This window comes from Lepidochelys kempii, chromosome 1, assembly GCF_965140285.1.
Source record: "Lepidochelys kempii isolate rLepKem1 chromosome 1, rLepKem1.hap1, whole genome shotgun sequence".
Classification (NCBI taxonomy): domain Eukaryota; kingdom Metazoa; phylum Chordata; order Testudines; family Cheloniidae; genus Lepidochelys; species Lepidochelys kempii.
Window position 1 is genome coordinate 300,227,250 of NC_136380.1, and position 9,244 is coordinate 300,236,493.

The following is a 9,244-nucleotide window of genomic DNA, read 5'->3' on the forward strand; positions in this document are numbered from 1 at the left end:
ACAGGATTATGCGGCTAGGCTCCAGATCAGGAAAGTGATATTGAGAACACACTTGGAAGCAAGAGAAGAGAAGCAAAGTCCAAAAAAACAATAATGGGCAACTTCAACTTCTTGCACATTAATTGATCAAACGTCACAACAGGACAAGGTTTAGAGAAGCCATTTCTTAACACCTTAAACAATAGCTTTTGGGATGGTGAGTATTATGGTATACAAGAGGAGAGACTTAACATAGTCATAAGTAATATGCAGGACTTAGTTCAAGAAATAAGTACTGCTTTATGACTAAGTTCATAAAAACAAAATGGAAGCTAGTCAAAAAGGCCCCAATGTCAAAAGTAAAGAAATTAAAATGCTTAGACCTGGCACAGATGTAACTTTAAAAAAAAAAAAGCGTTCACAAAGCTATACGTTACTGTTGTGCCTAGGAGCCCTAGTCACAGACAAGGACCCCATTGTGCTAGGTGCTGTACAAACCCAACATAAAGACCATCCCTGCCCCAAAGCACTTATTGTCTGAGTACATTACTCTAAATAAAAAGGGTAGTAGCAGGAAGATAAGAAGTAAACCAGCTAAATGGCAAGCCTCAAGAAGTTATTTAAGCCAAGCAGGATTCCTTCTGAAAATGGAAATCCACCTAGAAAGGAGCACAAGCTATGGTGGGTATTTAAAAAGCAAGTCACACGTCCAATTGGCACACATCCAAGAATTCTGAAGAAACTTAAGAATGCAGTGGCTCAGCTGCTAGCAACAATGTGCAATCTCTCATTACAATCAGCTATTATTCCGGAGGACTGGAGGGCAGCAAAATGTTGTACCTATACTTAGAAAAAAGAGGGCTAGGGGTGATTTGAAAAGCCTTACTTCTGTACTTAGTAAACTGACTGAAATTACAATTACAAAATAGAATTATAAAACACCTAGAAGGAGTTTAACCAACACTGCTTCCACAAAATAATTGTATGCCTCACTAATGTATTAGATTTCTTTGAACATATCAATGAAATAGTGAATAAAGGAGAACCAATTTCAGTTATTTGGACTTTCAAGGCCTTTGACAAAGTTCCTCACAAAAGAACTACTAAAGAACCTAAACAGTCATAGTTCAAGCAACATATTGTCATGGATAAAAGTGGCCAGGAGATAGGAAATAAGAAAGTGTACCTTAACTTACTCAGAAATTTCCTTTCTTGTAGCAGTGAAGGCTGCAGATTCATTATCAATGAGTCTTACCAAAGCTTGCTGCTCTTTGAGAGGCAAAACCTGACATGGCAGTCAGGGTGTGCTGGGCTAGGCTACAACCATGAAGATCCAACCAGTTCAAAATACTTCTATAGCTGCTTCATAGAGCTAGCTTCTTTAAGCCTTAACTAACAGCTTGCTAGATATAAAAAGAAATTCTTATATGTATTCTATATATTCTTATTTCTATAAATTCTACTGCAGAGCAATTTCAATTTTCACCCCAAACTACTAGTGGACAAAAATTGTGAACCAAAAAGAATGTAGAGGATGGTATGGGAGCTTAAGCGTTCCTGCAGAACAGTAAACCTTGTGCCAGGTGGGTTGAAACTGCAGCTGGATTTAGCAATTTTGACAAAATTGAAGTATGGTAAATTCAAATCAGGTAAAAGGAATTATTTTTTCTCACCGTGCATAATTAGACTGTGTAACTCATTGCCACAAGGCTGAGAACTGAGAGCTCAGCAGGACATTGATATAACAAGCATATCCAGCTGTTATAATAAATATTACAAAATAAACAGATGTTTTGAAAAGGCTGCAAACATTCATGTTTCAGGTTATAATCCAGCATCTGACCATTGGTAGTTAGAAGACTTACTCTGGGGCACCGTATTCTATAAATCACCTACTACAGGGTTATTTATCCCTTTCTCAGAAGTAGCTGGTGCAGGCCACTATAGGAGGTGGGAACCTGGACTAGATGAACTACTGGTCTGATATACTGAAGCAATTTCTATGATACTATATTTAGAATGAAGTTAATATAAATTCAGATGTAAAACAAACAAATGTTCATACATGGGTTTGCACTGGTTTAACCAAATCTATTTGAAAACTGGCAGTTATTGGTGCAAATTGGTGTGTAGATCAACTTTAAGATTCAATATTCCTTTCTCCCCTTTGTGCAGGTTTGGTTACAGGCTTATGCAAACACTATTCATGTTTTCCTAGGATCTTCCTAAGGACTTCCAGTCGAAAGAGGAAAGTGAGCACCTGTTATTTATAGAAATCCCAATAAAATATATTTAAAGAAACCCCATTAAAAATCTTTTAGAGTTAATACACTATAATGTGGCAATAAAGGGTAAAAGCATAAAAATTCTTTGCAGATCAGCTCTAACGTTGTTTAAAAGAAAACTGGTGCTTTTTCTAAGGAATGGGCTTTGACAGTGACAACAACCAATTACTTTGAAAGGAATATTATTCAGATGAACTAAATTTTATGAAGTGGATTAAGCAGACATTCTTTGTGTTTTACTGATCATTGTCATTTTGAAGAGCCACTTCAGATACAGAATGCTGATGGGATGAATTTCATACTCTACAGCTTTCTACAGGATACTTCCACGAAAGAACACTTACTTTATAGTAAACTGTAGCTCTCTGAAATTTCTTTTCCTGTCCACATAGATTCCAACTCCTGGTCCATGTGTCCGATGTGCATGAAATAGGAATCTTTTGTCCAGCAGTCATCTTAACATGTGTCCAACATGTTCTTGCCCCACTCTCTCACCTGAAAGCATAAAGGGCTCAACCAACCCTCAGTTCCTTCACCAATATGCAATCCCAACAGGGAAGGAGACAATATATCTTAAAGAACCACAGTTATTGCACGGTAAGTAACTATAAGGTAAGTTCTTTCCTCTGCAAATGATTGTCCACACGGATTCATCTGTTGATGACTAACAAGCAGTTGTGTGTTTTTCTTGGAGAAACTAGGAGTCGTTCTTAAACAATGACTGCAGGACAGCTCTATCATAATGGGAACCTGATCCGAAAGTCTCTTCAAAAAAGTGTCTTGTAAGTGTGTGGATCAAATTCCACATGGCTGCCGTACAAGTCCTAGAAATAGGGACATTCTTCAGACAGACAGAGGCTTCCCAAGTTCTACTGGAATGAGGTCTAACATGGGTAGGTAGATCTAACTTGGCTAGCTTGCAACATGTTTTTATACAGTTAGACACCCATTTTGATAAGTTTCTGTAGGGATGCTGCCTGACCCTTGATCCTATCAGCAAAGACCACAGATAATAGAGATGTGTTCCTGACTGATTTTGTCCTGGTAAGGTAGCATGACAATGACCTTACTACATGGAGTGTATGAAGTTTATCTTCAGCCACGGTTGAGTCAGGAGTAGTGAAGAAAAGTACGATATGAATAATGAAACAACACTGGGCAAGAACATTGGGTCTGAGAGTAACCCTGTCCTTGTAGAACACTGAATAATGGAGACAAACCATGAGGGCCTGAATCTTCCCTATCTTTTTGAGCGGATGTAATAAAAAGGCAATCTTATGTAATAGGTAATTGTGACAGTCTGTACCCGTATACTCACCCCTTTTACAGAACTATGATAAATTTTGTACAAAGTATGCCTTGTGAGGTATAATTTGAAAACTCGTAATTTTCTGATCATTATTGTCCTGGTACAATATGTGTGGCAACATTGTATGTAAAGTTATAGGATTCTGCTCTATGATATTATAAAGACATGTTCCAAGTCTGGAGAGCAGTCACATAGCAGTTTCCCAGAGACAAAAGGCTAGCCAACACCTAACAGGTGTCAACAAAATCAAAGGGACCTGCTTATGTGGTCACCCTTTGGCAGGAAAGATGGCATGGGTGAAAAATCTACATCTTGACAAAGAAACAGCTGGGGGTTCTCCTGAACCTCAGCTGGAGATGATTCTCAGAGAAGAGAAAGAACTATAAGATGAGAGAGCAGACACCCCAAATTATTCCTCTCTTCCTTTCTACCCATGGCAACTGAACAACAAAGGAAACAACTTTGGACTGGGGGAGGGATACTGACTGAAAGAAATTCAGCCAGTAAGAGTGCTGAAATGTAGCAAGAGAGACCTTTGCTTTGAATTCACTTAGCTTACTAAGTTAGGCATTAGTTGCATTTTCTTGTAACCAATTCTGACTTTTAGGTCTCATTACTTGTAGTCACTTAAAATCTACCTTTCTGTAATTAATAAAAATTTGTTTTATTGTTTAATCTAAACCAGTGTATTTGGATTGAAATATCTGGGTAACTCCATTTGGGATAATAGGATTTGTGCATATCATTTTCTATTTATAAAACGACAGACTTTATATGAGCTTTTATTGTCCAGGAGAGGGTTTGGGAGTACATTTCTGGGGAAAGTCTGGGACCGAGAATTTACTGGTTTTGCTGTGCAGTGTAATTCATGAGTAGTAGGCTATAGCACTCATACATTATAACCTGGAGTAACGTACATGCTGGAGGCTGTGTGGGAGCAGACCGGGAGTGGTAACTCATAGAAAAGCAGTGTAAGAGGCACCCCAGGTTGGAGAATAGAGTGGAAACAGCTATTCATGGTTCAGATTGTACCCTGGGTATGACACAGTGATACAGCCAACTGGTTACTAAGGGCTTCATTGTCCATCAACCCTGTTAATACTATACTGAGAAACTGAACTCAGAGAAAAACATGAATTAGGCCATTCGGGAATCTGGCCCTGAATAGCAGGGTGATGTGGAGATATTGCCGCTAGGTGGACCCTTATAGAACTAAATACTTTTTATTATTATTATTATTTGTATTAATGTAATGCCTAGGAGCCAAAGTTATGGACCAGGACCTCATTGAACTAGGGATTGTGTGTACACAACTCCCTTCCCCCACCCCGAGATGTCCCTGCCTCAAGGAGGTTACAATTGAAGTATAAGACAAGTCACAACAGATGGATATAGACAGATTGGGGAGTGTATATAAACTATGAAAAAATATTAGTCAGTGTGATTACCAGTGATTTCTGCCCACTGGCAGCCTAACCATTGTCAATTTTTTTTGTAGGCATCATGGCAAAGGAGAGTTTTGAGAAAGAATTTAAAAGTGTACAATGAGGTAACCTGCGGATTTTTATGGAGAGTGTGAGGGGGCAGCATCTAAGAAAGCACAAAGGTGCTTGTTTGAAAATTTAACAAATGGGCAGTGGAGGCTGGCATCATTGGCTGAATGGAGGTGAGCATCAAAAGCAAGAGAAAGATGATAGGCAAGGTGGGCCTTGAAAGTCAATACAAGCACCCTCTGTTTGATGCAATAGAGCAGGGAAAGCCAGGGGCAAGATTCAAAGAAGGGGGGAAATGCTCAAAGCAATGCGCTAGGAACATGATGATTACAGCAGTGTTGTGAATGTATATGAGCAGTGTAAGACTGTTTGTCAAGGCCAGACAGCACAATGTTGCTGTAATTGAGATGTGAGATGTTTAGTTTGGACAAGAGTTTTAGCTGACTGGATTAAAAGGAATGGCTGTATCTTAGAAATATTATTAAGAAATAACTGTCAAGATGAGGGCCTAGAGAGAGGTCCGAGTCAAAGATGCTGCCCAGGTGACAGGCAAAATGGTGGCGTTGCTCACAGTGACTGAGAAAGGGGGAGATTAGGGGCTCTGCAATAGAGTGCTATAGTACTAAACTGTTCAGCCACTAGGTGGCACTGTTGTTTTAGCTATGTTCCGCTTGAGGGGCTAACCGTCAATAATGAGCTCTCAGAGGAACAGTCTAAGATTTTAGTTTGGACAGAAGGAGACAGGTCTGGAATAGGTAGGTAGGTCAGTCTGTGAGCCATCAGCATGGAGAGGGTAGCTGAATTTGTATTTGTGGAGATTAGCCAGAGATAAGATGTAGATGGACCAAGGCTTCAGAGAAGAAAAGATTTCAAGACGGGCATTATCAGCCATATCAAAGGTGAATGACGGATCAAGGAGGATGAAGTTAGAGTATTAGTTCTGAGCTTTAGCTAGGAAAAGATCATTGGAGACTTTGATGAGAGCAGTTTGAGTGGAATGCAAGGGGGCAGAAGTGGGACTTGAGAAGGTCTAGGATGGAACTGGAGGTGAGGAACTCCAGACAGTAACAATCTTAAAGATGAAGGGGAGAAGGGAGATGGGTCAGCAGCCGGAGAGGCAAAACGGGGTCGAAGGTATTTTTTTGAAAGATGGGAAAGACTAAGCATGTTTGCATTGTGAGGGGAAAGCAAGGAGAGAGTGAGGTTAAGGAGAAGATTAAGGGAGGAGATAAGAGTGGGTGTGAGGGAGATCAGGAGATGTGATGAGTTCACTGGGGCAAGTAGAAGGGTTACAGGAGAAGAGCAGATGAGAAACTTCTGCATCTGAGATCAGCAAGAATAGTCAGTGGGGAAGGGAAAGCAAACCGTGGGGGGTGGGAGATAAAGGTCACACTGTAGTTTGTCAGTTTTCTCTTGAAAGAAATCTGCAAGTTCCTGCACAGAGAGAAGTTGGGGCAGGAGGAGGGGAAAGTTTGAGAAGTAAGCCAAAGGTGACCAAAAGATAGCTGGGATTAAAGGCATGAGATTCAGTTAAATGGGAGAATTAGAGTTGTTCAGCTAGGACAATGGCAGAATTTAGAAAGAGAATGAATTTGTAGTAGATAAATTTGGCCTGATCATAGGACTTTTGTCAGAGATGCTCCTGATGCATGAGAGCAGGAGTATGGATGGTGGATGTGGGGAGCGAGTGAGGGCTGGGAGTTAGCACAGCAGACCTTATGGTGGGGGAGAGGGGTCACAAAAGGCAAAAGACCAATTACTAATTAACTACAGTACGACTAACACTAGCACATTGGACAGAGAAGCAGCTGGATTCTACAAGGAGTCCATCTCATTCCCATTGGCAGGAAGGAGCCAACTGAATGACCTTTGGGCCTGCTCTACCCTTTATGACCTTGGGGGAAGAGGAGGAAGGCCATCTAGATGTCAGGATGGCCCCAGAGGACACTGCTGACCAAACAAATTTGATCTTACCTGCCTGCAGTATATGTGCACCAAGAGTGGATTCCATGTGGACAATCACATGAAGTATTCTCAAATACTAAGATAAAACAAAAGTCCATAGAAAGGAATACATTTTCAGCATTGTGTGGTGAAAACTAGTTGTACACTTCATGTTAGCAAGAGCACTGAGCTCTCAAGGTTGAAAAGCAATTGTTAATGAGATCATTTTTTTGTACAGAGCTAAGTGTGATTTACCAGGTAGTAATTGTAAATTTTTCTTATGAATAACAATGGATTGACTTTACAATAGTTGGCCGACCTTATTTTAAATCATGTAAGCTAATACAGAAATCTAAAATTGGATTAATGCTTGTATCATCTCTCTTTAGTAATATAAGATTCCATCTTTTTGCTTAATTTGCTCCTACCTGAAGTGATCTGAGTGGACTTCCAGCTGTATATATAGGATTATTTCCTCATTATCTGACAAATGAGGGCTAGTGACCCAAGTCTCAGCAGTCTACTCAACTATGCTATTAGGGTCCTGTAATCACAAACAAACATCTCCCTTCTACTCTACTCTTCCCCCACAAATTCTTTCCCTACAAATAAATAACAACCCATTTGGCAGGCTTTAGAAAAAATTAAACATACACCCAGTACATGAGTAATCAGGTGTCACAACCCCATTAGGACAGTTAACACCTGTCTGACATTTAAATGCCATGTCTGAGTTAAGTGTCTAATGCCACCACCATTCTGCCTGCCAGGCAGACATTTAACTCAGACATGCCAAACCTGTGGGAAAAAAAATGCGGAAACTTGGCTTGTGAGTTGCTTGTTGGCTAGTTTTTGGCTTGTAGCTTCTTGCTTGTAGTTTGTTTCTTCTATTTTTTGATCAGCTCCCGGCAAGGGGAGGGCAAGGGTAGGGAGAGAGTCAGGGGTGCACAGTGGGCCCACCATAGTCTCAGACTGCATGCCAGAGGATCTAATCACAGAGTGCTGGGGTTCTTAGGGATTGACTTGTTTTGAAATAGAATTAGCTTGATTTTTGGCTTTTGTGAAAGTCAGGGTGCTTATTTACTGCGTGAAATTTGGCAACTGTGATTTAACTTATCCCCAATCAGTTAGCAAAAGGTGCTTTTACTGGTGTAGGAATATGATCACAACCACTGGTATATGGCATTATGCCTGGTACTTTTGAAAGACTCCTCCTCTGATAGGGATCCCTGTGTGGCAGTGGGTTCCTGGTGGCACTGTTGCTGCTCACCTTCCCATTCAGCTGCATAAACCCTGATATGCAATTCTTGCTTGTACAGTGGTCTGAAAAGGCTGTGAAGCACGCACGCAGAACCTGAGCCTATCCCAGGGGAACTCCCCCTAGGTGTTCTGAATATTTTCCTCTTACAGTTGTGTTTATAGCCATCATCTCTCCAATGGAGATTATTTAGAAAATCACTTCCTCCACCCAACTTCATTCCTGCATGCCTATGGCAACATCAACAGCTTCATTGGGCATACAACATCCCCAGCAGTATACATTTAAGCAGCAATGGGCAGACATCTGATTGCCTATATCTCCAGTGCTTAGCAAAATAAACACAAAGAAGGGTTGAGGCAAAGTAATAGTATACAAGTACTTCAGAAGTTTAATTTGACATTTACTAAGGCCTTGTCTACACTACCGCAGTAAGTCGACCTAAGTTACACTACTCCAGCTATATGAATAATGTAGCTGGAGTCGATGTAGCTTAGGTCAACCTACTGTGATGCCTACTCTACACTTTGTCGACAGGAGATGCTCTCCCATCGATTTACCTTAAACTTCTCATTCCGATGGAGTACCGGAGTCAACCGTAGAGCGCTCTGCAGTCGATTTAGCAGGTCTACTGAAATTGACCCCTGGTAAGTGTAGACATGGCCTTAGAGTACCACTGTCAATAAGCGAAAGAGTAAACAGGAGTGGTACACACAGTATATATACTGGGCTAATAAAACTACTTTAGAACTCACTCCCCCCACCCTCCCAAAAAACCCCACTCCCAAACTGTTTTTAAATTCTTAATATTTCTCCCTGTAAAGTGCATCAGGGCAATATATGTTGGACAGGGCACTATTTATTTCAGCAACTGTTACTGATACATTATCATTCAATGAGGTAGCTCACAATTTTATTCACTAAGTGAACCAGGTTATTCAGTATTTCCATGGGTAATCAACTATATTAGAAAAAC